Source organism: Marmota marmota, unplaced genomic scaffold, assembly GCF_001458135.2.
Source record: "Marmota marmota marmota unplaced genomic scaffold, marMar, whole genome shotgun sequence".
Lineage (NCBI taxonomy): Eukaryota > Metazoa > Chordata > Mammalia > Rodentia > Sciuridae > Marmota > Marmota marmota.
The window spans coordinates 8,379,520-8,406,696 of record NW_026000171.1 but is presented as its reverse complement, the minus strand read 5'-3'; the positions used below and the strand labels follow the sequence as shown (position 1 = coordinate 8,406,696).

General features: G+C 47.0%; 2 protein-coding genes across 28 annotated transcripts in view; both read left to right on the top strand.

Annotated features, from left to right (window-relative positions):
• Positions 1-27,177, top strand: part of Erc1 (ELKS/RAB6-interacting/CAST family member 1) — a 1,605,700-nt gene that overhangs the window by 164,830 nt on the left and 1,413,693 nt on the right. The gene's annotated exons all lie outside the window — the stretch shown is intronic.
• Positions 1-27,177, top strand: part of Iqsec3 (IQ motif and Sec7 domain ArfGEF 3) — a 115,591-nt gene that overhangs the window by 24,069 nt on the left and 64,345 nt on the right. For all 8 annotated transcript variants that reach the window (XM_048787524.1, XM_048787516.1, XM_048787515.1 and 5 more), the window contains exon 2: positions 8,114-8,197. The gene's annotated coding sequence lies outside the window, so the exon portion shown is untranslated. The remainder of the gene's footprint in view (positions 1-8,113; positions 8,198-27,177) is intronic.

Genomic DNA, 27,177 nt, shown 5'->3' with positions numbered 1-27,177 from the left:
AAAAAAAAAAAAAAAAAAAAAAAAAAAAAAAGAAAGAAAGAAAGCAATTCATTTTCTAGGCTTTACCCTCCAGTGAGAATGGTGTTAAGGGTGGGCCATGGGAATATGATGGGAAGTGAAGTGATTTTAGGGTTTCTCCCTTTCCCTGGAATTCAAGGCAGCTCCTTTAGAGAGTTTCCCTGGAGGTTTCCTTTCAAAGTCTGGGGGGAAAGTCTTCTTGCTTGGTGAAGCAAGTCTCCAGTTTGGTGAAAGGGTGGGAGGGATCCTCCTTCAAAGTTGCCCCACGGAGATTCCTGGGTTTTCTTCCTGTATGTTCCTGCAGAGAGTCCCTTTTCCAACCTCTCTGCCAATTCCCCCACTGCACTCCTGCACACATCCTCAGGTCTAAACCATGCCACTATTTTTATGGCCATGCAGTGGAATCCTGAGTCTCAAACTAAATACAGATGTGGGCGGTCATAGGTTTATAGCCTCTCATAATTTTGAGAACCTGGCACCAGTAAAGCTTTCATGATGTCCCTTCTCCTTCCAACCAGTCGGCTGGCACCTCAGCCCCCCTTCTTTCCCCAGCAGTACCCTTTCTCAGCTGTCTCCTTCTTCAGAAGCAGGGTCCTCCTCTCACTCAGCCTAAGCTTTCCTCCTCCTTGGGGTCCAGCCATTGCTTCTTAGCAGATCCTTCGCTCCTGTCTTGCTTGGCTGATGCCTTCAAATTCCCAGAGCCAGCCACTCTGCTGGCCCAGAAACCTGGAGCTTTCTGCTCTGCTCTTCTCTCACTCCCAAGTCCTCCAAGCTCCTCCTCCACCCAGCCTCACAGCACAACCAGAGACCCACAACCCATGAAAATCCTCAGTATCGGTCCTCACATCCAGGTGTCGCGCCACCTCTAACCACATACCAGTCCTCATACCCCCTCAGACTCATCACTTTGGGAGACCCGGGATGGCTGAAGCCGGGGAGGACCAAATGTGCCCAAAGACATGGGCCCTGGAATTAAGGGTCCAAGGAAGAATTGATTTTGTTCTGGATCCTACAGCCTGGCTCATTTGGCATTCCAAGACCCAAGGACTAAGAATGTGTCATATTCTTTTTCAGGAAGGGTCCCTTTCATTGCCAGTTTCTAGTGTCCTTCAGCCCCAGAACTCCTTGGGGTGTGAACCCCTCACATTTCAATGGAAATGATGCACGGGAACTGTGTGACAGGGTCGCTTGGAGAAGCCCCTCCCAGGCTCTTTTGTCAGGCAGGTTGAGGGCTGTATGATTCGAAAGCCTGCCTCACATTCCTGATGTCCCCCTACGACCACCCAAAGTGTGATGATTGTGCTCGGGCCTATGGGGATCATTCTCCTTTCTTTACGTTTCTGGTAGCAGCAACTCCTTGGTACTCAGTGGTAGAGCCCCCCTGGGTTCAATCCCCGGTACCCCCCCCAAATCCAACATCCAACAAAACTTCCACATCTTCCTCATCACTCTAGAGGTGAGGGAACTGAGGCACAGTGAGTTTGTGAACCACTGATAAAATATCAAGCATTAACACACATTACCTCACTTCTTAGGGGAACACTTTGTGGTGTGTGTTATCATCCCCTTTTGTACAAATGAGAAAGTAAAAACTCAGAGGAATTAAGTGACTTGGGCAAAGTCACACGGCTAGTTAGTAACAGAGCTAAACCTGGCAGAGGGCAGTCTGATTTCCAGGATTATGCCTATTACTCCTCTTCAAAAGGTTTCATAGCCAGTGGACATTCATGTCTTCATTCTCTAAACCTGGAGTGGAAGTCCTCAGTACCCAGCACAGTGCCTTGGTGCTCAGCACATTGACAAAGATCAAAGTCCTTGTTTGAGTGAAGCTGTAGAGGAGGCTACATTTAGAGTGTGGACTAAGGGATCGGGCCTCATTTGTACTTCTCTGCCTGAGTCTACAGTGTTTTCCTGACACTGCACTCAAGCCTCAGTCTGAATCTCTAGTCTCTGTGACATGGCCCTTCCTCTCACTCTTCCCATCCTCCCTGGAAGTTGCCACCACAACAGAAGGACACTGGACATCAGAGACTGGGAAGGAGCACAGAGGACAGGAGGAAGGACCCAGGGTTCCTGGGGTGGCAACAGCCTAGGGCTGGTGGACCCTCACAGCCTGTCCTGTCCATGTTCAAGGCCAGGGGCCATGAGTACAAACTGTCTCTGTCTATGGAAACTAGAGTAAGCCTTTCTCCCCGCAGGAGGGCCAACCTGAGGTCTTGCCACTGTCAGACTCCAGACAAGCTTATGGAATGGATACCATATGCCCCAGTTCCCCACATATGGATCACAACCCCTGCGTGTGTTCATTTAAGTCCCTTATCTTTCAAAGCTTCAGTTTTCTCACCAGTCGAACTAGAATAATAGCAACATCTGTACCCTGCAGGGCTTTTAAGGGGAGCAAATACCCAGAAAATGGAACAGTGCATCATAAAGTTAAAGGCCACGCAGGTGAACCTTTCATTCATTCACTTTCCTGATCCAGCTCTTCCTTCCATCAGTTCAAATGACAGAATGGAAGACAGAATTCTTTCTTCTACCAGTGATGTTTCCTACATCCCTGAAGTCAAGCACTGCTGCATTTTATGAGCACCCAGAGGCAGAAATGTCCCCTAAATATAGCAAAAACCAGGGGCTCACAGAACTTCCTGACAGAACATGTTCTACATACTTGATTCATCACTAAAGCAGATGATGACATGCAACATCTCTGCATCCCCATTTCATTGTGGTGGAAACTGAGGCCTGGTGCAGAGTGAAAGAGGGTCCCAAGAGTTCAAGCAAATCCTCAAGATGTTGGACATTTAAGCAGAGTACCAAGAAGCCTCTGCTACCAGAGAAGTAAAGAAAGGAGAAAAGTCCCCATTTGGGTGGTGGTAGGCAGACATCAGGAATGTGATCCAGGCCTTGGAATCAGATAGCCCTCAACCTGCCTGACAAAAACAGCCTGGGAGGGGCTTCTCCAAGCGACCCTGTCACACAGTTCCCGTGCATCATTTCCATTGAAATGTGAGGGGTTCACACCCCAAGGAGTTCTGGGGCTGAAGGACACTAGAAACTGGCAATGAAAGGGACCCTTCCTGAAAAAGAATATGACACATTCTTAGTCCTTGGGTCTTGGAATGCCAAATGAGCCAGGCTGTAGGATCCAGAACAAAATCAATTCTTCCTTGGACCCTTAATTCCAGGGCCCATGTCTTTGGGCACATTTGGTCCTCCCCGGCTTCAGCCATCCCGGGTCTCCCAAAGTGATGAGTCTGAGGGGGTATGAGGACTGGTATGTGGTTAGAGGTGGCGCGACACCTGGATGTGAGGACCGATACTGAGGATTTTCATGGGTTGTGGGTCTCTGGTTGTGCTGTGAGGCTGGGTGGAGGAGGAGCTTGGAGGACTTGGGAGTGAGAGAAGAGCAGAGCAGAAAGCTCCAGGTTTCTGGGCCAGCAGAGTGGCTGGCTCTGGGAATTTGAAGGCATCAGCCAAGCAAGACAGGAGCGAAGGATCTGCTAAGAAGCAGTGGGGACTCTTTTAATTTTGAGACAGGTTCTCAATAAGTTGCCAAAGGTGATCTCAAACTTGAGATCCTTCTGCCTCAGCCTCCCAAGTAGATCACAGGCATGCACCACTGCACCTGGCTGATGTCAGGGATTTGTGAGAATAGTAAGTTACTATCTGTAAAGTGCTTCAAACCATATTTGCCACGTGGTAAACACTATAAAGTTCTAAGACACAATCAATGTTTTCCTTCTCATTTTATCATCTGTATCAAATAAAATTCAGACTTTATAGTTCCTGTTTTTCCACTCATGTCCTGTTTCTGCTCCAGGATCCATCCATCCAGGACACCACACTGCAGTTGCCATGTCTCCTTGGTCTCTCCTGGTCTGTGACAATTTCTGTCTCTTTGTCGCTTTCATGCTCTTAAAAGTGTGAAGAGTATCAGTCAGGTGTTTTATGGAGTATCCCCAGTTTAGAACTTAAATTGTCTGCTAGTTTTCCCTGTTAGACTGTGGCTAGGGGTTTGGAGAGGATTACCCAGAGGGAAAGTGCCTTTCTCATCACAACTCCAAATTGATTTTTATGGGAAAGAATTCTTTGGCTCCCTCTGTTTGGCTTTCCCTCAGGGTGGAGGAAAGGGAAGTCTGCGTGGCTGAAGGACAGCTTCAGCCAAACTAAGCTAAGACCTGCCCAGTCAGGGGACTTGGACCATGACCTGGGGCAGGGGAGGTGGTTAGAGGCAGACTGAGCAGGATCAGAAATTCAGCACTGGCCAAACCCCAGGAGAAGGCCAGGGGGTCCTAGGGGAGCCCCTTGGCCAGGCTAAGGAGGCTCAAGGAATAGGTTGTGGACAGAGGAGCCACAGGGGAAGAACCAGGAGGTGAGCCCTTCTTGCTGGACTGTCCTGAGGGGCCCCACTGGCAGAAACCCCAACAAAGATTTTGCCCCCTACAGCTCTGCCAGCCTGAGCCTAGGGTGCAGAAAGGTCAGGATCCTTCAGGCTTATGTTGTTCACTGTATGGGCCAATGCAGCCAAAGACTGGGGGTGGAGGGAAGTCCCCTGGAACCTGCCCTCCATGTCTGGATAGAGAAGCAGCACAGCCCTGGAAGGAAGCCTCTGGGAAATGCAAGGAGGATCAGAGCAGAGTGCCCCCAGGAACCTCTGTGCCAGCAGGGGACTGTGTCTCCTTGGGCTTGCCTTCCAGAACTGCCAGTGCTGTGGCTGGCAACCAAGCTGCGTTTGTACTCTTGATGACTTTTGTCAGGAATCCCAAACCTGTCCTGGATACAGGCACAGCTGGCGGCCTGGAACTGGGGGTGTGGGTGAGGTATGCCAGGGCTTTATTCACCTACCAGGGTTCATCTGCCCCTCCACTGTTTGGGCTCTGAGCTCTTCTGGTTCTTGCCCTAGTCTCCTCTTCTTCCCCTTTTCCTCAGGCCAGAAAGCCTTGGGTGCTATCAAGACCTTTTGGTTCCAGACAATTCTCCAGGGTCTCTGATTTGCCCTAGGAACCCATGGATGGAAAAGGGAGATGGGGGAAGGACAGACTAGCAGACAACTCTAGGCTTATTCTCCATACCAGGTCTCAGCTTTCTCATCTGTTAAATGAGGGATCAGAATCAGTTACTTTTATTGCATTATTATTATTATTATTATTATTATTATTATTATTATTATTATTCTGAGATGGAACCCAGGGCCTGGTGCATGCTAAGCACATGCTCTACCACTGAACCACATCCCCAACTCTTGCTCTTTTGAAATTTCATATTAATTGCATTAATGATTAATCTGTGGTCTATAGATTACATATAAGCTATAATCCAAATAATCTATTAAAGTAATAAAAGTCCAAGATAAAAATTGCTCATGATCCCATTCTGAAATGACATGAATATTTGTGTTGGTTTCTGATGATTTCTAGTTCTTGTCCAGGTACATATTCAATTTTAATGTATTTCATAAATAGGAATTTATATTTAACATTTCAGTTAACATTACACAGAACACTGTTTTTTCTTTTGTTTTTCCTACCTCAACCTTCTTTTATTCCCCACTCTCCTCCTGCTGCAAAGTTCACAGTTTAGTTTGCACTCATAAAATATAATGTACTGATATAGTACCCATATCACACATAGAATTCACATTTGAGAGGAGAGGGGTTGTGGCCTATTTTACAAAATTGAGACCATGCTACATACATTTTTCTGCAAACTGTTTTCCTCATTTAGCCATATGTTGTAGAAATCCATTCAGGCCAAGATAGAGTGCTAACTGATGCCCTTTGATAAGTGCATAATTCCATAAGATGAAGCTATTGCAATTGATTCAATCATTCTGTGATTGATGGGGACTTGGGTTTTTTCTAGCTGTTTCTTCTTCCCAACTAAAAACAATGCTGCCATAAACATTTTGAATAATAGTACCTCTAGGAACAGTTACTTGCATTTCTACAAGTATGAAATACCATGGGTGGGATTGCTGGATAAGACTGCATAAGACTTAACAGTGTCCTTTTTCCCAAAAACAAGAATAAAAATTCACATCTACACAAGTAGTGCATGAAAGCCCGTCTCCCCACATCCTCACCAGCACTGGTAGTTAGCAGTCATTTTAATGATTGCCAGCCTGCTTGATGAGCAATGGCATCTCAGTGCTATTTTAATTTGCATTTTCCTGTTTACTAGCAACCTGGAGCATCTTTCCTTGTATTTATTGGCTTTCCAGATTCCTCTTCTATCCATAGCTATTCACACCATTTGCTTATTTTTTTTTTCTTCTGGGTTTGTCTTTGCATTATGAATGTGTTGGAGCTCAGTGTAGGAATGTTTAACTTGCCTTTTGTGGGATGTAATGCAAATATATTTTCCCAGTCTATTATTTTTCGTTCAACTTAGTAGGGAAACTTTTTCCATACATGATGTTCTCATTTTATTTAGTCAGATATGTGTCTTTTTCTTTGATGTATGTATGTGTGTGTGTGTGTGTTTGTGGTACTGAGAATGAAACCCAGGGCCTCACATATGCTAGGCCAGTGCTCTACCACAAAGCAACATCCCCAGTTCTTTTTATTTTATTTTGAGGCAGGGTCTTGCAATGTTGCTGAAGCTGGCTTCAAACTTGCCATCTTCCTAAGTAGGTGGGATTATAGGCATGTACCACTGTGCTGGGCTAGATATGTGTATCATTCTTAATGACTTTTCAAATTCCTGTTTTGTTCTTAAAATCTCCCCAACATATACACTATATTCCTAAATTTCCTTTTGAATTTTTCCTTGCTTTATTTTTTTCTCATTTAAACAAAATCTCTCTGGAATTTATTTTGTTGAATTAAAATATGCTCCAATTTTACTTTTTTTCCAGGAGGATAGCCAAATTCAACGTTTCCAATCTCCAAGCCTAGGGGATCCTAGGAGATAGCTAGGCAGCTACTAATATTGGGGTTGAGGGTGGGGTGTCTGGGAACTGATGTCAGACTCCCTGTCCCCCAACTACGGAGCTATTCTACATTTGCTGTTTTACAAAATGGGCTTCCAATAAAGATCTGATTTGGACAAGGTGTTCTTAAGCCTTAAGGAAGTCTGAAAACCCCTTTCAGATGATCTTTGGGGATCCTCCCAGGCTTGACACTCTCTGATTCCATAATACTAGGATATCGACCATTTAGTACAGAAGAGAAGGTGACAGGTCAATGGAACTTTATCCAGCAGTGACTTCAGCATTAACTCCTGAGTTGGCTCCAGGTGGATATCATACAGCACTTCAGAAACAGATGAGACCTTGAAAAATCATCTAGTCTAGTGCCTCTCAATCTTGGCTGCCTTTAGAATCATCTGGGAGTTTATAAAAAATTCTGGTGCCCTGGGCCCCTGCCAGACTACATGATTCAGAATCTCTGAAAATTATTGGAAAATTATTTTTAAAATCTCCTGGTGAGTCTTATGCAGCTAGGGTTGAGAACGACTTCTGTAGTTCAACCCTCTGAATTCAATAGTAAATATATTGAGAACCAGAAAAAGTGAATTCATATCATACAGCTGGCCAGCTATAGAGATGGTACTAGAACTAGGATTTCCATCTCCTGAGTTGGCCTTCCCATCTACATCAAACAAATCCCCCATCAACACCTTGGACTTTCCAACAGACAACACAAAGGGCTCTGAGCGCTATGTACATTTGCATATGAATCAGTATATTCTGGGTGAATAGGCATAAAGGACTTAGTGGGGAACAGGGTGGTAAAGAACTAACTATGACAAAAGATTGAGCAAGGCACATGGAAAATCCAGGGGTAGGAGCCCACTGCAGGGATGGAGGTGTGGAATAAGGCAGAGTGAGTTGACCAGGTAGGTCAGGGAGGCTCTGTGCAGGAGGTGGCATTTGAATAGGGCCTGTGGGTGACTGAAAAAGACTTGGATGGACAGAGAGTCAATGCCAACATTTCTTCCAAACAGCATTTGGCTGCCTTGGTATTACACAGAGGCTCAAAAGCCAGGGAGGGGGAGCAGCAAGGATTCCATGCAGGAATGCCTTAGTGTAGGGGGATCTAAGGTCCAGCCTGTCTCAGCCCTGTTCTGACCTTCTCCCTCGCTCTGCCCACAGGAATGAAACCGTGCTGCATCAATTCTGCTGCCCAGCCGCTGACGCCGAGCAGAAGCCCTCCTGCTCTGACCTGGCCTCCCAAAGGTGGGACGTGGTGGCCCTTCCTCCCTTCCCCACCCCCATCTCTTTTCCTCTCAGAGCAGAGCACACAGCACAGTGCTGTTTGGCCTCCTCTTGAGTCTTGTGTGGTTGTTTGTTTGTTTTTATCTCCTTCCCCATTCTTCCATTTCTCATTCTTTCCTCTGAGCCCAGATGAGTCATTCCCAATTTTTAAGATCATTACACCCTGCCATTCAAATTCCAAACCTATGCTCCTTCCTTCTAAACAGGTTGTATAAAGTTCAATTTTGCTAAACATCAAGGGATCTGACTTTGATTTTATATATATAGATATGTATTTCACACAGCAGCGAGTCTGAATGTAGTGGGTACTTAACTCATTAACAGCGCCTGCCCATCCTCTATAACAAAGATTTTTTTATTTTTCTTTCTAATCTTTCTCCTTCCATAAAGGAGCCAAGGTCACTGACTAATTTTAGGGATTTCTCAACCCTCGGGAGTTGGTGACAACCTGGGAAGGAAGGGGGAGTGTTGACAAGGCAGGGTTGGTGTCACTACCTGGAGCTCTGGTCTTCATTTTTTCTGGGTCATTCCTGCTCCTGGGTCTCCTGTCTCCCTTCCCTGTAGCACATCATACCCTCATGCCCAGTCCTCCCTCCATGTTCCTCTCCATCTCTCTACCCCTGTGTTTCTCCATCTCTCCTTTTCTCTGCCCAAGTCAGTGCCCCTTCCCATTGCACTTTGATCTACTCTCAGTCTCTTTAACTTTGTTTTGGTCTCTTCTTCACCAGTTTTTCTGCCTCATTTCTCCACATCTCTTTTTTCTTGACTTGTTATTTACTTTGCTTGAATTCTGGCCTGACATGGGCCCTGTCACCAGCTTCCTGATGTAGGAATGACTTTGGGCAAGTTATTCAACTCCCCTGGGCCTTGGTCTCCTTATCTGTGTAGAACTGGGGGTGCAGGGTGAGGGCTGGTCTGCCTGTCAAGAAAGTAGCACTTAAATAGAACCTAACTGATTTCCCAGCTGTCCAGGGAGGTCAGGTGAGGCAGGTTATTGTCCCTGCCTTATGTGAAAGGGTCAGAAGACTCAGGGATTTGTCCGCAGGAAGTACCTGTGCCTGCACTTGAACTCGGAGAATTTTGCTCCCAATGTTCACCATTTTCACTTTTAATATTCAATAATCCTATCATCCTTCTCTTTTTATTCCATAGAAAATATCTAGATAGTTTTCAGAAGTGGTGCTATTGACCTTCACATTACAGACATTCACCCCCTAAAATTCAATGCTACTTGTTTTCCCTCAAGGGGAAGCCATCAAAGGTTAGAGAAAGAGACAGTACTCTGACAGAGACTATGGGCGGTGGGCCCAAAAGAGGGTCACTACCTTCAGGGTCCTTAAATCTAGGACCGAGGGAGGGATGGGACTCCCTGAGTCTGACCAGATTGGAAGATGGGAGGCCAAAGGGAAGGACCAGTCTCTGTGCCAATGCTCTGGGTAGTCTCCTGGCCAAGTTTTGGGTCAGACCCAGGGACATGAAGACAAATAAATCCCACCCACTTGGATCCCTGGGAAGCCCACACCTAATGGAGCATTAGGATTCCCCAAAGTGAAAATTTCTCACCTAGGAATTAGAAGGAAGAAGAGAAGTGGTAGAATGAACTAGTAGAAGAGGAATGAAGACAAAGAGTGGAGCTCTGGCATGAGAGTGGAAGGAAGAGGCAGAAGGGGCCTGGTTCCTTCTTGTGGGCTGCCAGTGTTCAGACACATGGCCCAAGTCTCCTTCCTAGAGATCTACTTCCTTGGCAGGGGAGGAGGAGTTTGCCCCCACCCCCAATCCCACCCCATTAGTTCAACTCAACTCAATGGACATTTTCTTGATGCTAAGGAAGCACCAGGCTTCAGTGAGGTTGAATGACTTCCACCCTCAGGAAGCTCAGGCCTGGGCAGGGGCAGGCAACAGAGAGCCTCCCTTGGGTTTGCCGTGGTCTTTTCTCTGGTTCACTCCTACCCCTCAGGTTCTTCCTTGTGGCAGAACTCTGCCTGCCTGCAGCCCTGGCTCCAAGTGGGAAGGGGTAGGAGGAACCAGCATGCCCAGCCTTGGAGAAGAAAGGCACGTGGACGGCAGGGGAGAAGTGCTGCCCTTTGGAGCCAGGGCTCCAAAGAACTAGGGTTGATTCCAAGGTTTGGAGTGGATGTTAGGAAATCCTTTACCTTATTTCCCAAAAGGTTGGTTGTTGGTCTTCCCCTTAGGCATGCAGACGCTGAGGTTGGGGCTGGAGGGGCTCTGGGGAAGGAGGGTGGGAGGTGGGAGATGCTCTGGATTGTTCATGGAAGAGCCTGAAAGCCCTGCCCACTGCAGCCTCCCCTCCACGAGGGACAGGGAGCCTGGCCTTCAAGATGGCCCAGGGCTTCAACTGCTGTCTGTCTCTGGTTCCCAGTTATTCTAAGTCGTCCTGTTTGTCTGTATGGTTTGTAGTTTCCTAGAGCCTGTTTTTTTTTTTTTTTTTTCCTGTCTGTCTGTCTGTCTGATGTCAGTTTCTCCCCTTCTTGGGAAGAGGACTCCTGGATGTTTCTGAACAACCCAACAGTACATGTGTCAGTTGGTCTGTCTATTCTTGACTTCCCTGGGGGAATTCCATCCTAAGGAAAGTTTTCTCCCACCAGACTCCTGCTGTATTCCTGCTCCCAACCTTATCAAAGACCCCTTCACTACCCCTTCTCCCTTCTCCTGAACCAGGTGTCCCACCTCCAGACAGGGTAGCCCAAACTTCCCCAAGGAGTTCATCTAGAGGATGGGGGGCTAGAGCAGGTGTAAGTGGGTCACAGAGGCCCCTGGGCATCCCCTGGAACTGTGAGACAAGCCAGGCTCCTCCTACCAGTCATTCTGGCTTCCTACCAGCTCAGTCAGCCATCAGCCAGGTCATGGACTCCTCTGAGGGTTTCTAGGGATAAACGAATTGACCTCTACAGGAGATCTCTATAGGGAATTCCAAACCAATCAGTCAGATCTCAGGGCCTTTGCTATGTGGATCCAGGAAGTTGTGGGAGCTCCCTCACCTTCTCTTCCTCTGCACTATGATTAAGGCCATGGTCAGTCCAAGTTTGCCAGGTGTCTGTCCCATCCCTGCCCTCACGTCAGGCAGTGTCATCCCTTGGGGATAGCTTACCTATCTGATCAGCTGCTTTAGCCTAAGTTCAACCCTCAGCACGGAGGAAAGACACCGGGACCTAGAGAGACCCTCATGCTCCTAAAGAGGCAGAGAAGTCTCAGCCTAGTGTAGGGTAGGATGGCATTGCTGGGGGATGGGACAGACTTCTCCACCCACCTGCAGAGCAGCGTTGGGGACTGGTACAGGAGAAACTCTTATTTACCAGGGAGAGATGTCCCCTGGCATGGGAAGACTTAAAACTGAGCAAGTCTGGAAGCCTGGGTGTCCTTGAAATGGAGCTGAAGCTGGGCATCAGGGACCTAGGTACAACAGAGCTGCTGTGGTCTAGCAATGGGCTCTGAGGCTGGATCTCCAGTTAGGATTATCATGGGCTCCCTTGAGCCTGGTTCCCCACACACCCCATGACTAGGGGTAATTAGCCCTCAGGTGGGAGCTGGGAGTTGGGGCCCCTTGCAGTGGGGGAGGGGGTGGGTAGGCAGCAACTGCACTCATGGTTCTTTCTCCCAGAGGTTGGGGAGCAGGTGGGGCCCCTTCCCCACCTCCTCCCCCAGTGCTAGCTAATGACAGGGCTTTATTCTGGGGAGTTGAATAGGCTTGTAATTGCAGCCCTACTTTTGATACCACGGGGCTCCCCTCCCTTTCAGGCTCTCAGTGACATTCGGAACAATGACCAGGGAGCTGGCCAGCCGCCTCCCAGCATCAAGCAGAATTGCAGCCCATTTGTCTCCGTGGGTGGTAATGGGGCTGAGATGAGGAAGATTGGCTTCTATTAGAGTAATGGGAGGAGGCGGCAGGAGGAGGGGGCGGGGCAGGGGAGGACACAGAGCAACCAACCCCTAGTTGTGGGGAGAAAGAGGAGACCTGGAGTCAGGGGGTGCCCTGGGACCCAGCAGCCTGAACTGCTTCCCTTCCTTCTGGTGCTAGCTCCTTCCTTTCATTCCCCACCCTTCCTCCAGGATGGAAGAGACGCTAATATGTATTGAGCATGCCAGGAACGCTGTGCTAAGCACCCTCCATATTTTATCTCCCCTCATTCTGTGAGATAGATGTGATTCTCCTGTACAGATAAGCGATGTGGGATGGAGAGACATTGGGTATCTTGACAGAGGGACCACTGCTAATCGGATCTGGAGCTGGAAATTAAACCCAGATCTAACTTCAAAACGCAACCTTTTTCCTGCAAAGCTGCTATTGGATTTTTTTTTTTAAGAACTCAAGAGAAATCCTTCCAGCCATTTCATTTGGTTTCAAATAACATCTATTTCCTCTGATTATTAGTTATACATGCTAGTTGTTGGAAATGTGAAAAACACAGAAATATAAAGAGGAAAATAAAAATTGAATCCATTCATATAAAATTAACTACAGTTAATATTTGAGGATGCAAACTTTCAGTGTTTTATTTTTCTATGATTGGGTTTTACATTTTCCCAGCACTTAAAAAAAAAAAAAGATTTTATAGCCTGCATTTCCCACTTGGTATACTGTATCAGTCTGGAGAGCCTCATTCTTAAACCGTCCCTCCTGGACCCCCACTTACCCTGGTGACACACCCAGCTCATGCCCTCACCTGCTAACCAGCAATGTCTGCAGTGTGGCTCCAGGCTCTGCTGGTGGCTGCAGCTGCTTGATGCCCTTAAGGAAGGGGCATCCTTCCAAGAATGGCTGTCGGGGGAGCCCGGCATTAGCATGGCCAGAGCATCCATTCCACCTCTCCTCGACTCACCCTGCTGGCTGTGATGGGCCTGAAGCATGATCAATGGACCAGCCAGTGTTTACTCAGCGATTACAGAGCAATTAAATTCCCAATCGATACAGTTTAGTCCTCAAACAGCTGGGCTGGGGCGCTTCTGCGTCACCTGCCTGCTTCATTAGTCACTCTGAGGCTCAGAGGCTGCTGGGAAACCCACTTTACCCACTGGTGGAATAGAGTGGCCAAGTGGGTGGCTCTGGGCCACCTCACACGGCTTTTCCCCAGAGGGGCACGGAAAAGCCCTTGGCTTCCCTCAAAGGCCCTGAGAAGCAGGCTCCCCGCCTGCCTGGCCCCGGGGCTCTGGAGTCTGTGCATCCTCACATCAGGAAGAAGTGGGTGGCAGGGGAGGCCAGAGGAAGTGTGTGTCTCCTTTAGAGAAGCTGGGATAGTGAGACTGAACCCAGGAGGCCAAGAAAATGCCCCTGGTGCCCTGTCACTTCTGGGAGCAGCTCTTCAGGGACTGAGGATCCCCACTCCAGCTCTATGCCCGTCAGAGCAAAGCTGGCCTGGCAGGGGGGCAGGCAGGGAGCAGACCTGCTCCTTCCTCTGTGGCCTTCTGAGCATCTCTCTGTCAGGCTCTCCTGGTCGCCATACCTGGGGTGACCACGCAAAGGGTGCAGAAGAATTTGGTCCTAGAGCTAATGAAATCTGTTCCCTGTCCCTGAGGAACTGTGTTACCTGTCACTTCCCTCTGTGTGCTTTTTGCCCCATGTGTCTTCTTTTATTAGACACAAAAACCAAAATAAGTGTGAAAGTACTTGGAGCTTGGGAGAGGTTATTAAAACATAATAGAGAATACAGGTTGAGTGAATGTCCCTTATCTGAAATGTTTGGGGCCAGAAATGTTTAGAATTTTGAAATTTGGGGGATTGGGGGAATATATTTATATACCAAATGAGATATTTTGGGAATGAGACCCAAGTCTAAACAGCATTCATTTCTATTTCATGTACATTTCATTTCTATTTCATATACACATAGCCTAGGGATAATTTTTTTTTTGTACCTGGGATTGAATTCAGAGGCACTCAACTACTGAGCCACATCCCCAGCACTATTTTGTATTTTATTGAGACAGGGTCTCACTGAGTTGCTTAGGGCCTTGCTAAGTTGCTGAAGCTGACTTTGAATTTGTGATCATCTTTCCTCAGCCTCCCCATTCTCTGGGCCTGAGGGTAATTTTACACAACATTTTTAATGATTTTGTGCAAGAAACAAGGTTTCATGGTATGGAATTTTCCACATGTGACATCATTTCCATGTCCAAAATGTTTCAGATTTTGGAGCATTTTAGATTTTAGATTTTGATATTAGGGATGCTTAACCTGTGTTAGAACATCTGTGTCTCGTCATGACTTGGCTTTCAGATCTCCTGATCCTCATGGCTCACCTTAGCTAAAATTGAAACTCATGTTTACAGCCAACTCTTTGTCCAGGCCAATTTCCTTGTATAATTTTCCCTCCCAGACCTTGAGACATCTTTTAAGACTGGCCTGTTCATGTGACCTAGGCTGTCTACCAAGGGTACTTAAGAGACTTAATCTTTTCTTGCTGGGGATTGTGCCGTATTAAGGAAGGGCTACTTTTGCAGTGTGATTAGAGAAGACTAGAGATTCCTTCTAATTCTACATTTCTATTTGTGTCTCCTACCATGGGTGTGGGGAGAGAATATTAGCTATTATATATTCAGCACCTGAACTGTGCTATACAAGTATTATTTTATTTAACTCTCAGTTGTAGCTTGTGAAATGTTATTCCCATTTTATAGACAAGGAAACTGGGGATCAGAGAGGCTGAATGACTTCTTCAAGAGCCACATACCTGGTAAAGAGCAGAGCCAGATTTGAATCAAGTGTCTGACTTTTCAGGCCATAGCTGGCCCAGTCAAATAAGAAAAGGGAGGGGTTCAAGTACATGGGGCTTTTCTTTCCTTCCCTCTACCCTGCCCCACGAGGCTGTTCCCAGACTCATTAGAGCAGCCAAGCTGAAGAGAGAAATGACCCAGGGGAATATTTTTAGGGACAAAAAAAGAAAACCAATTCTAGGTTTTATTAGTTAAAGAAACTAAACATAACTGAAGATTATACTTCCAGAACAACAAGATGAAAGCTACCGCAAGTAATATCTAGCTCTCTCTGTGCTATTGGTAATTGCTAATGCACTTTGTCCAGTTTTCTGGGAAAACCTGTTTTTGTTTTCTGTACTGAAGAATCTTGTTTTTGAATTTCTTGGATATTCTTTTCTCATCCCCAGTAAGAGGAACCTCTTTTTGCAGGCCTAGAAAATTTCTAACCCCATGATTTCCTGTGCTTTTGTTTTGCTTTCTCTGCTGAAAAGTCCTCTTTATTCATTCACTTATAACAAATAACCTGACCGTGAAAATCATTTATAATTTCTATAAATGTATCTAATGTATGACCAAAAAAAATTTAAAAATTTGTTTCTTCAAACCAAGAGGGGAAGAAAGAGAATATTTGTAGCGAGTGTGACTTAATCCGATCGGTCTTCTTAAGGACTTGACTGCCTTTGAGGGGCCTTGGAATGGTTTAAGAAAGGAGGTCCTGGAAATTTCTTTGGTGATGATTAAAAAAACAAACAGGAAAGAGCTGTCTGTGAAGGAAGCCTAGAGTGTGCTGCTGCCTCCCACAGGAGGGAGAGTGGGGAAACAGAGAGTGGGCTCTTGGATGTTGGGGCACCAGCTGAGCAGGAAAGCCAAAGGACCCCTCCAGAAGTGACTGTCCACGGTTTGCAGCTGGGGAAGTGCAGGCCAGAGTAGAACATGGGCTCCTGGATCAGACAAGACACTCTTCTCTAGGCCTGAGTTTCCTCAATATGACATGGGGGTGGACTGGCTAATTCTCAAGGCCCCTCCAGCAGTGATTCTCTTCAGAAGGTATGCTGCCTTGGCCAGGGATGGGCCACATGAGCAGAGACTAGGAGCATTTACAGAGCAAGACGACAGGTCAGGGGTCTGATTAAACAGCAGATCAAGAGGCCGATGGGGAATCCAGCCCTGGAACTATGTGTGCCCCTTGCCTATGCAAGGAAAGGGCAGAATTCAGTTGCCCAGTGCATGGGGTTTTATTTCTATATTTCACTTATTGTTTAAACACTGATTTTATAATACAAAAGAAAAAAAAATTTGTTTTTTGTTTTTGGTACCAGGGATTGAACCCACGGGCACTTAACCACTGAGCCGTATCCCCAGCTCTTTTTAATATTTTATTTAGAGACAGGGTCTTGCCAAATTGCTTAGGGCCTCACTAAGTTGTGGACGCTGGCTTTGAACTCACCATCCTCCTGCCTCAGCTTCCCTAGCAACTGAGATTACAGGCATATACCACCAAGCCCGACTCAGAATAAAATTTTTAAGAGAAGAAAAAAATGATATCTCACAGCTCACCTCTTGTTGGCCCTCTTCCCCATGTGTCTGGAGCAGTGCAGCCTAGGTATTAAGATGTGCCCTTTAAGAGCCCCAGGGAAGAACCAGTCACCCACTCCCTGCCTCCATGCTGGCAGCTCTCAGCACTTGTCCTGGACTTGGGTGCACGGTTTTTTACTCCAAGAACAGACATGATGGGTCATGAAGGAGGATTAAGGGGAAAGTCAGCCCTGACCCTAACAAGCAGCACCTGTAAAGGCTCTTCCTGATTACAAAATTCCTCCCACCCCTCTCCTGATTCTCACCCCAAGGATCCTCACCTTCTGGCCTTGCAAGAGAATTACTGTCTCCATTTTAAAGCTGAGGAAACTCTCAGAGACGATGGGCCACTTGTTCCAGGTCACCAAGGTAGAAGCTGATAGAGCCCCGAGCCAAGCAGAATGAGGAGATCCTGGTGTGGTCACCATGTTTTGTGTCTATGCTAAAGCTTTGAAAGTTTGGAGAATGAACTAGGCTATCCAGAGGTTCTCGAACTCTAGGAAAACTGACTCACCAGAAACAAATTTATAAGAGAGTTAGGTATCTTATTATTATTAATTTACTAGTTCCTAATGAGAAATTATCCAAGAGAACTGGATACACATATTTATTGACAACTAAAGAATTTAAAAACATGAGCGTCCTCTCCCGTTCTTTTCTGGGGCAGAGGAATGAGCCCATGTGGTTTTGTGGATTCCCTTCTGAGAAGGAAAGGGAGACAAGGTGAGGAGATGGTAGGAGAGTGCTTCAGAAGCACGGTGAAGTGGAGCCGGTGAGAGTTCAGACTAGTGTAATTCAAACCCAAGTTCAAGTCCTGGCTTGGCCACTGACAAACTCTAACCTTGGGTAGGTTATTTAGGCTTTCTAATTCTCAGCTTGCCCATCTGTAAAGTGGGGATAACAGCAGCACTTGCCTCTCAGAGTGTTTGGAAGGTAAAATGAGATGCACTGAGAGGTGCGTAGCTAGCTATTTTAAAGCTGGACTTTCAGGGCTGGAGGTTTAACTCAGAGGTAGATTGTTTACTTGTGTGGTGTGTGCAAGGTCCTGGGTTCTTCCTCAGCACCACAAACACACATACCCATACACACAGCAGATTTTCAAGAGCAGAGAGGAAGAAGTCAGAAATTAGGCAAGATCCAGGGTCAAGAAGCCCAAGGATGCCTGGGAAATGTTTAGAAAGAATGGACCGACCACTTCAGGATGCACCCAGTGGCAAGCAGGAGGGGACTCGCTACCCTGTATGTGGTTCATGGTCACTGTGTTAGTCAGCTTATAATCAATTTAAAAGGAGGAAAGGTTTATTTTGGCTCATGGTTTCAGAGGTTTCAGCCCATGGTTGCTTGGCCTTGTTGCTTTGGGCCTGTAGTGAGGCAGAACAACACGGCAGGAGTGTGTGGGGGAGCAGAGCTGCTCACCCCAGGTGTCCAGAAAGCAAAGAGAGAGAGAGGGAGGAAGGGGCTGGGGGTCCCAATATTTTCTTATGGGCACACCCCCAATGACCTAACTTCCTCCCACAAGGCCCCACCTCCTAAAAGTGCCACCAGCTCCCAGTGGTGCCATCATCTGGGGTCCAAGTCTTCCACACAAGGGCCTTTGGAAGACATTCCAGATCCAAACCATAACAGTCCCCGAGCTGTGCCCTTCAGAGAGAGGGTAAGGTCCCTCCTTTGGGATGACAGGAGCAGAAGAAGCAGTCTTCAGATGTGTCCATTCAAGCCCTGCCTGTGACATATGGAGTATTGGCTAGGAAGAGCCCAACATGAGAGAAAGAGAGAGAGAGACTCTGACTCAGAACTGAGGGACCAATTTGGAGCAGAGATCAAAGCAGCTAACGGCCCAGATGGATGTCAATCAAGTCAGGCCAGCAGGCTCAGGGAGATTTTCCAGACATCACCCAGCACGAGGCTGTCATCGTGGAGGCTGAATGAGACTAAGAGCACAGGCATCTTACCAGGAAAGTCTTCTTGCCAGCAGCAGTTTGACCGTCTGCTCACCTAAAAGGAGACTGTTAGACCCTGGCAGGGAAAGGTCTATGGCCCGGCACTGCTCCCTACCCTGCCCCATGGGCTGCTCCCCAAGCTGGGTCCGAGGCTTCTTACCAGAACCATATGTCCTGCAGAGACAGTGAACAGATGTTACATGGTCTTATATGCTGCAGCAGCCCAGTATCGCCTGTTCCTCCTAAACACTTTCAGATATAACCCATGTCATCTCAAGGCGCATGGAGTGTGGCCAATCTGATGCTGCCAGCTTGTGTTTTCCACTGCATCAAGAAAGACTGAGGCCAGACATCAGGAAGGACTTCTTGTAGAAGGAGAATCTGGCTCCTTAGCAACGAGATCATGTCCAGAATTACTGGTAATTCTGCCGTTTCCTTTTCTTGGGTCACAAGACTCCTGCTTTCAACAAGCACACATGTGACTTCCATAGGCACCTCTCGGCCATCAGAGACCCTATGGTGAAATTGAGCTTGTGAGGCATTGTCCTTCCCTGGAAATAACTCAGGACCAAAGGAACGTCCACCATGGTGAGGAGAGTAGGATTGACCTCAGTTGGAACAGGAGAAGAATGGAATGAGGGACTTTATATCCCTGAGAATACAAAACACCTGGGCAAGGTGTCATGGCCTGCCCTGGAATGGGCTGGGTACATAGAGTTTGTGTGAGCCACCATAATAGGCTCTGTGAGGGGCCACAGCGGAGGACATAAGGTCCCCACTCTCCAGGGAGCAACTGACTTATGAACCAGGCTCAGAGAAGTTAAGGAACCAGCTCAACCCCACACAGCTAGTAAGCAGTGGGATTTTAAGCAAGGATGGTCTGCCTGGTTCTAAATCTCCCACTTGTTACTCGCTGCTGTCTCCCAGTCTTTCTTACTCTCTGTTATGCTTCTCTTGCCACCATCTCTAACTCGGAGCTTCAGAAATTACACCATACAGAAAGCCCAATACCTCTCCATTGAGACAACTCCAGTGCAAGACACATATAAAAAAAGATAGTTCAAGTTAGACTGTTCTTCATTCTAAAGTAACAGCCTTCCTACGGCTCAAACTCTTTTACAGTGGTCTAGGGAAAACAGATGATGCTTTTGCTTTTTGTTTTCTTATTTGACAGAATGAATGTTGGAAATCCTGAAAAAAGAAAAAGGGAGCTGCTTCTTATGAGCATTTTGCATTAATTATTTCCTCCATTTTCACTGTCTTCTTATGGCCATCTCAGTCCATAGAGAGGACAGTGGGGCACAAGGTCAGGTGACCTACCCAAGGCCACACAGCAGGTGCATGGCTCAGCTGACTTCACACCCAGGCAGTGTGGCCACGTCTGCATTTGTGACCACAGTCGGCTGTCACCACCTGTGGTCTCCCATGCTCCCTCCTCTCAGGGACGCCAAAGGCACTCACACCCTGTACCCAGTTGGGCTGATACCTCTTTTACTGAGTAGCCTTCTCCCAACATCCCATTTCTGTGAACTGTTCTTTTTCTTTTGATTTTTTGTAGTGGGAGTTGAACCCAGGGGCACTTTACCACTGAGCTACATACCCAGTCCTTTTTGTTTTTTAATTGTTTATGTCGAGACAGGTCTTGCTAAATTGCTGAGGCTGGCCCCAAACCTGCCATCCTCCTGCCTCAGCCCCCAGAGTCCCTGAGACTATAGGTGTGCACCGCTGCACCCGGCTCCATTCACCTGTGGCCCTGGCTAGTCAACCACTGTCCATGTGGAGATCATCACAGATCCAGGCCATGAAGAGCCAGAAGGGGAACCCACCTAGGGAAAAACTCCATTTTCTTTCCTAAAACTCTTCCTTGCTGTCATGTTGGGGTCCCACACTGTGAGGCACAACCCAGCTGCAGTCAGAGCCCTGCCATCTTGCCAGCCCTGCCAGCATGGAGTTGGAGGGACCACTCCCCTTGAAGGTGCATCTCTGACCCTTGTGGATCTTCAAGATCCTGACTGTTCTGGAGCCTCCTCCATCATACACTGTGCACACTTGGTGCTCATGTGAAGAAGACACCAGGAACCCAGGAAGAACACTGCCGATAAGGAGAAGTTAGGGTATGAGGAACGCAAATCAGAACTCAGATTCTCCTGAGAAGGGATAGAATACACAGGGTATGAAAATCTTCCAAAGTCCTGTTTCTTGTGTTGGTTACATGCGAATATTTTTCTTTATGCCTCACATATCTGTTGTACATATTTGCATATAAAATAGTTCATAATAAGAGAAAAATTAAGCAAAAACTAGTGTTCACTAAGGCTTAAATCCTTTTTTTTTTTTTTTTGTGGTGTAGGGGCTGGAACCCAGGGCCTCGTGCATCCTGGGCAAACTCAACCACATTACAACACCAGCCTCAGGCTGAAAATCTTAAATGCTGTCCAAATCAGCTGTGGGATGATTTTAGGTTGTATGTTCAAGGGAAAATTCCAGATTCTCCCTTTTAAGATGGGGAGATGAGAGTGTGAGGAGACAGGAACTGCCTTCTTCTAGGGCGAGTGGTGCAAACAGACATGAAAGGTAAGAAACTGAGGTGTACTCAGGTGTCCCCGGAATTTGTCTGCCAGGCCAAAGAAAAACATGCAGATGTGAAACTGTGTGGTGCGTTAGGGAGGGGCAGGAGGGCATTCTTGATTTGGCTTCCAGATCCGTGCCTATTTATGAGAACATAAAGTGCTTGGAAATAGTCAGGTTCCAGGGGCAATGAGGTAGCATTAGTCAGAGGTCCAGCTTAGGAGCCTGTGAGGGAGATGATATCCTGAGAAGGCCTGGGGAAGCTTCCAGAAGAGGCCTCCATGAGCACTTTAGGGTTTGCCATACCAGATGTTAGCTCTCATGGTTGAATGGGCAAAGCAGGAGGGTTCCATATTTACCACCTAGGACAGTCAGCAGTGACACCCTACTGTAAGTGGGTGGCCTGGATGGGGAAAGGCTTGAGCCCAGAGAAGTGGCTGTGATTCTTTTGACAGGAAATCCCTGGAGACAAACCAAACCTGCTAGCACCTTTTGGAACAGCTGGGGAACCAAAGCCTGGAGTCTCCAAGGAGTCAACAAGGAGAGAAAATAACTTACTCTCTCAGAGCCCTGGGGGACTGGGCAGGAGAAGTGGCTGTCACAACCAGTGAAATCAGGACAGACTCTAGAAGTGGCTGAGCCTGGAAAGCCACATCTACCCTCCTCCAGGGGTTCCTATTCTAAGCCCTGACTTCTGGCTTGGTGATGGCCGACAAGGGGCCACAGGCCAGGGGAAGGGCTGGCTGGCTTGGATCAAATGACATAAGGAAGACATGGAAAGGCTTCTACTGTGTCCTTGGCTGTTGGGGGCAGGGGAGGTGGAGCCAGTTGATGGCTATAAGCAGGAGCAGGGATGGACAGTGTGGGCCCCTGGCCCATGTGAAGGGCACAGAAAGATGGAGGAAGCTGGGCTTCTCCTTCCTCCCAGATGTCAGAGCATCTTGTCAAACTTCCCCCTTTATGATGGGAACAGGGCAATGTGGAGAGGGGACATGATTTGCCCAAGGTGACACAGGAGGCAGAGGGGTGGGACTCCATCTGACTCCCAGGGCAACATTTTTGAGCCTGTTCTTTGAATCAGCATGGAATGAATTTGTTTCATTCCCTGTCACTGACACTGGTCCTCTGTTTACCTCAAACACTCTTAGCACCGTCTGGGACCCCAAATGATGCTTGGCTTCCCACGCTCAGTGCCTTCATTTTGACCACCTAAAATCACTGCATTGATTCAAAGGAGGGAGCAAAATAAGTGTTTTAGTAACGGTTGAAAAATCTTGAGGGGATTTGAAGCATGTTGTTAGCTTTTGTCTGGAAAATGCTGCAATTCTTTGTCCCAGAAGAGCTTTGAGAATGGCTGGCAGAGCCAGGGATAATCAGGTGCAATTGGCTAGGGCCTCAGGAGAAGCCTCCCAGCCTGAGTATGCCTCCAACCTTCAAAACCCTGCTAGCAAGAGCTCCCATCATTACAGCCATTGCAGAGACGGGCAAACTGCCCTCAACTTGACCTCCCACAAGTGCCCATCATGATCAAGAACAGCGACCCCCTCAGGGGTTTAGCCTCCAGGGCCTCTTTATTTCCTTCTCCCAACTCTCTGCCACCCAAGCCAGCCTCTGGCAGGAGAAAGATGGGCCTAGATGTGCCCTCTCCCTCTCCCATGCCTCCCCCTTCCCAAGCAGAGCCCCCTGCCCCCTCCGGTTCTCATTCAGCAGCTCTGCATTTGTTCCTGTCCCTTCAGCTCCTGGCATTGGATAACCTGGCCTGCCAGAGCCTGCCCGGAACCTCAGAGGGGACACTCACTACCCAGTCAGTTCCCTGGCAGGGGCTGTATGAATACTGGTACATACCTGCCCATTTCTGTATAAAGGCTACCTATGGGTTCTTGGTCTTTATCACTTTCCTGGAAAAGAGATATTGGCATCCCTGTTTTGCAGATGAAAAAAATGAGTTGTAAGATAGGTATATTCACTCAAGACCACCCAACTAGTAAGTTGCAGACCTGGGGGCCTTGCTCCTCTCAAGTTCTCTTACCTCTGAATGAAGATTCCCTCAGCACTAAGAATAATGACCACCAGTGTCTGAAAAGCCTGGTGGTGTTTGGTACCCAAACATTTTCTCTGTATGACCAGAGCTGCCTACAGCCCTTGATCAGTTCTCAGCATATGGAAAGTATGCCATTATTACTGATCCATAACAGTGTTTTTAGTCTGGGTCCATGAAGTCTGTATAGCCCCTGATGTGAAGGTAATCATTGACATGTCTCTAGGAAGAGAACCCAGAACTTTCAGCCAAGGTGTCTGGAGCCCAGAAAAGTTCTATAGGCCAGGGAGCTAAGAGACCAGGGTAATTCCAGATATCAAGAAAAGGAAAGGAAAAAGAAACCCTGGGTATCTATTATGGAGCTGAGTTCTCCAGAAAGCAGATTCTGAGCTTAGTGTGTGGACTTTTTGCTAGGGTACACTTGGGATGAGTCACCATAGAAGGCTGGTCCTGGGACACAGCATGAAGCAAAGACCAACTGCAAATGTCCAATAGCAGCCTTGGCCAATCACACCATGAGTTCTGGATGGAGAATGACTTATCAAACTTGCCCTATGTTGGGTCAGAATGGCTGGGTCTATACATTCCCATCTCAGTTGGTCATCAGATATACACAGCTCTGGAAGGATGTGACCATGGGCCAGGAAGTTCTCTGTAACTGAAACAATCCCTGGTGGGGACAATCTCTGAGGGATGATAGAGCTGACAGCTGAAGACAGTTCCCAACAGTACTCCTACTAGCTGCGCAAAAGGTCCTGCCACAAAGGAAGGTCTAGGTGGTGCTTTGCCAAGTCTACCTCCCATCTCAGTATCTCTGTCCTTGAGAAAGTACATAGGTTAAATGCTGTACATCTACCCACCTATCCATCCAGCCAGCTATTTATCCAGCTAGCCATTTATTCAAAATTTATGAAACATATCTTACAAACCAACCTATTGTGAAAAGCACCTGCGATTAAAAGGTGCACATGGCAGAATCTGATAGAGAAGAGAGACCATTGGTGAATAATTAGAGCACAAAGTGGTCATTGCTAAAAGAGAATCAAGTGCCAAGGATTATCAGAGCACATGAGAGGTGGATTTGACTTCCTGGGGGGCAGCAGGTGAGTCTTGAAGGAGTTGACAAGGCAGAGAAAGGCCTGAATGGCAGGGCAGGGGACATGGAGAGAAGGAGGAGATCCTCTGAGAGGTGCAATTGTCTGAAAGGGCTTGATGGACATGGGGACAGTGTGGACAAAGTGGATAGGTCACTTGGTGGTGATGAGACTGGAAAGGGAGACAGGATATATTGTGAATGGACTTTATCCATCAGTACTCTGCAGTCACTGGTGGGTTGGTTTTTTTTTTTAATATTTTTTTTAAGAGAGAGAGGGGAGAGAGAGAATTTTTTTAATATTTATTTTTTAGTTTTTGGCAAACACATCTTTGTTTGTATGTGGTGCTGAGGATCAAACCCGGGTCGCACACATGCCAGGCGAGCGTGCTACTGCTTGAGCCACATCCCCAGCCCAACACTGGTGGGTTTTGAGCAGAGAACTGGCATTAAAGCACCTGCATTTTAAGAAGTCAGCTCTGATGGGGAAATGACAGAAAGGATGAAGAGGTCACTGGGATCCTGGGGGAGTTGTATATGTGCCAGGACCAGGCATGCACAACAGGTGCCTAGCATCCCCCCAAGCATAAGCTAGCTTCTCCCCTGAGTCACCTTCTTTTGATGGGATGTTTGGGTTCGTCACACAAGTCATTGTGATCTTGAGCACATGTAATGTTCCTCTGAGCAACTGCTTGTTCCCCATTTTCTCAAAGATTTTCACTTCCTGTACTAGAATCCTGTGTTCTCATGCATGGGCTGACCTTCACCGATGGCTCAGGCCCCTGCAGATATATCAGCCTAATGTCTCAAGGACAAGCAAAGTTTTCTAAGAACTCCCTCATCAGGGTGCCATCCACATTCTATTTTTTCATTCTATGGTTTTACTTATATTGCTAGTCAAGGAATTTTTTTCAGCAGCTGGATGGGGAGCCTAAGAGAGCTAAGATCTTGAGGACCCTCCCCTGCCACCACCCTGGAGCTCAGTGGAGGGGCTTAAAAGAAGTTATTCACTTTTTTTAAAGTGCTATGTTCGAGGTCCCCAAGACCACTCCAAGCTTTTGTGATCCATTAGGAGGACTCCCAGGACTCAGCATCTGATCAGCTACATGGCTTGACTTGTTATAAAGACAGGACATAAAGCAGAAGCTCAGCAAAGGGGAAAGGCACATGGAATGAAGCCTGGAGGAAGGCCAAAGGTGCAATGCAATGAAGTCAGACCAAGCTGCCCAGAGCCTTCTCCCAGTGGAGTCATTCAGTTCTTCCAGCATCGAATTGTGAGAAATGTGAAGTGTTGTCTCCCAGGGAGGCTCATTGGGAGCATAGTGCCCAGGGATTTTTCATGGAAGCTGGTCCTATAGATGCCCTCTGCCTAGTAGGTACCCAAGTTCTAGATTCCCAGAAGGAAAGCAGGCATTTACATAAACCATTTGTGCAACAGTTTAGGCAGCGAGCCATCTTCATCATTGAGGGAATGATGGTAACGTTCCCAAAATCCAAGTTTCCAGATGCCAAAGACTGACCTTTTAAGAAGGGCTTTCCAAGGATAGCAGTCCCAGGCCTGCGGTGAGAACTCTTTTCTTTACAAGTGAATACTCTGTGACAGACTTATGTGTCTTCAGTCTCTTTTAAATGTTTTTATTAGTGCATTATAGTTATATACACTATTGGAGTTCACTTTGACATAATCATACATGCATAGAATATAATGTGCTTCACTTCAGTCCCCAGTACTTCCTCTTTCCCTTCCCTCCTTCCTCCTCCTGTTTCTCTACTACTTTCCAAGTATACATCTTCCAAAGGAGGAAAATATAGCCGGGCATTGTGGTACACGCCTGTAATCCCAGAGGCTCAGGAGGCTGAGGCAGGAAGATCGCAAGTTCAAAGCCAGCCTCAGCAATGGGGAGGTACTAAGCAACTCAGTGAGACCCTGTCTCTAAATAAAATACAAAATAGGGCTGAAGATGTGCCTCAGTGGTTGGGTGTCCCTGAGTTCAATTCCCAGTACCAAAAAAAAAAAAAAAAAAAATACACACACACACACACTAGAACTTCATTGACAAATCATGTAATATGTCCCTTTTATAATTACTGTACAATTTAGCATTTTAGTAGTCTCTGCTACATCTAAGTTTTAATAAATTTAGATGTCCAACTGAAAAGAATAAAAAAGAAGATATTCATGTCACAGAATGAAAGAATGAATGAACCGCATCTATAGGATTCTTGTCCTAAAAATCTAACCCCCTAGTGATGGCAGCTGCTTATGTGTGGGCTCAACTCAGCAACTTCTAGAAGCTGAAGAGACTATGTCTTGGAAGGAAAGATGTTCTGGATTCTGTGGATTGAAGAAGATGGTCCCTAAGAAATAGATGATCCATCCTTCTGTAATAGCCTAGGATGAAGATTCCAACCTTTCCTCAGACTATCTGTAAACATGGAGTGCAGAGTCCAAAACAGCCAAGAACATTCTAGTGATCCTCAGCTACCAACATTCTACTGATGCTCTGAGCACTCAGGCCTCTTCTGTTCCCTGACAAAGTGACCAAAGCACTGGTCTACACTATGGGCACTGGACAAATGCCCATCCAGGAAGTGCCCCACATTGTGGTGGGCATAGCTAATGCACCTGCCCTTGCAGGTGCTTAGCACACAGAGATTCCTCAGAGGCCATGGATCCCATGAGCTGGTGCCATCTAAAATCTCTTCATCGTGTTGCTGCTCCAGTGGGTCATCTGGAGGGCTGGAAAAGGCCCTGAACTATGATGGAAAACCCATGTTTCAGTTTTGTGGAGGTTGACAGGAAGGCCAAGTGTGGAGAACCCTCCATATTATTATTATTTTTTTGAGAGAGAGAAAGAATTTTTTTAATATTTATTTTTTTGTTTTTGGCAGACACAACATCTTTGTTTGTATGTGGTGCTGAGGATCGAACCTGGGCCGTACGCATGCCAGGCGAGCACACTACTGCTTGAGCCATATCCCCAGCCCTCCATATTACTTTTCTGGGGATTTCTTT